Here is a 1,595-nt window from a genome sequence, read left to right as displayed (position 1 = left end):
TCCCGTAAGTACTGCTTTCAATACGAAGCAGTGCGACCAAGAGGCCTATCTATTAACAAATTACACTTTCCGTAAAGCATTTTGCCTGAGGTACACAATAGTTCACCTAAAATATCTTTCCAGGGCATTTAATAATTGATCAATATATGATATATTATGGACAATTACTACATTTATTGACTGCGACGTTTCAATGAGTGTTCTCTCACCGGTATCAAGCAAATAATACAATCATAAACATTATATATAGAGAGCTAGTAACAACGACTAATAACGGATTGAAAGGGACTATCGTCCGGTGGGTTCGTTTTGTCGCATTGCCCAACTTGCCGCATCGTCCCCAACTGCACAAAAAACGACTTGTAAAACGAAAAAGGTTTCTGATAAAATCCGGAATGGCCAATCGAAAAAGAATTCGAAACTAGTTTTATGGTCAAATCTGGAAGAAAATAAATACCAAGTAGGCTACAAACGATCAGAACCGTAATACACAATAAATAAGATTGGTTATAACTTGCAAGAGTTATGTCCCTCTACTGCGTGCCTATAACGTCACACACATGCCAGACAAAATGGCAACTGAAAGTAGAAATCTTCTCAACAGTAAAACAGTCAAGCAAGGAGAAATTTCAACTTAGATGTGCCCTATAATGTAGCACTTTTACGAGGAAATTGTACAAGTAATATTGCTAATTTCTCAGCGGCTGGTAAATGGTCAATTACGTCGTTATCGATAATTGTATCAAACTAATATGTTCTTAAATCCGCGTATAATGGACATTCAAGCATAAAATGTGCTATAACAAGAACATTAGTACAGTATTAGGTCAGTGTAAAGTAATTATGTGCTTATTAAAACAGTAGCGATGCATTAAGATAAGACAACAATAAAATAAAACAACCAAGTTTCTTTTAAAAATGCACCCTGCCACTCATGCATAATACTACAGTGAATTACAGAACAGATTTCCGAATGTATATACCAAACGACTTGTAATTGCCTATAAGCGCAATAAAAACCTTAGTAATTTTCTGGTCCGTGGTAGACTCGATCCCATTGAATCCAATAATACTTGACCCCCCTCTCTATTTTCTAGCTCATTAAATAAAATATATTCTAATCCTTATATATAGATGATTATCTTTTCAGAACCTATTCATACTCTTTTCTTTTAGAACTGGTAACAAGAAAACTTTCATATTATAGACTTTTGTTTATTGTAGATTACTCGTGGTTGATTTTTTAACTTAATACTAACTATGCTAACTTCACCTTATCTTGTATTGAACATTTATCTCTTTATTTGTGACCATGGCCAGTGCTTTACATATAAGTTTTTAGGAATTTCTTCACTCTTAGCACTAAGACAAGTGATAAATGATAGGGGAAGGTATTGTGGGCTATAAGCAGGATGATGCCCTGATGGACAGATATAAAGAATTTGATTTGAAGCAATGTTGTGGAAATTGTTAAAATAAACTTATGATTCCTATTGTTGTTATCATGACAAGGTAATCCCTTGCTTCAATGCAATAAATTAATCTCCCCCCCCCCCTCAAATGCCATTGGTTGCAAACTAAAGATTAACATGTCC

This window comes from Lottia gigantea (assembly GCF_000327385.1).
Source record: "Lottia gigantea unplaced genomic scaffold LOTGIsca_363, whole genome shotgun sequence".
Lineage (NCBI taxonomy): Eukaryota > Metazoa > Mollusca > Gastropoda > Lottiidae > Lottia > Lottia gigantea.
Note: the sequence above shows the minus strand (reverse complement) of the source record.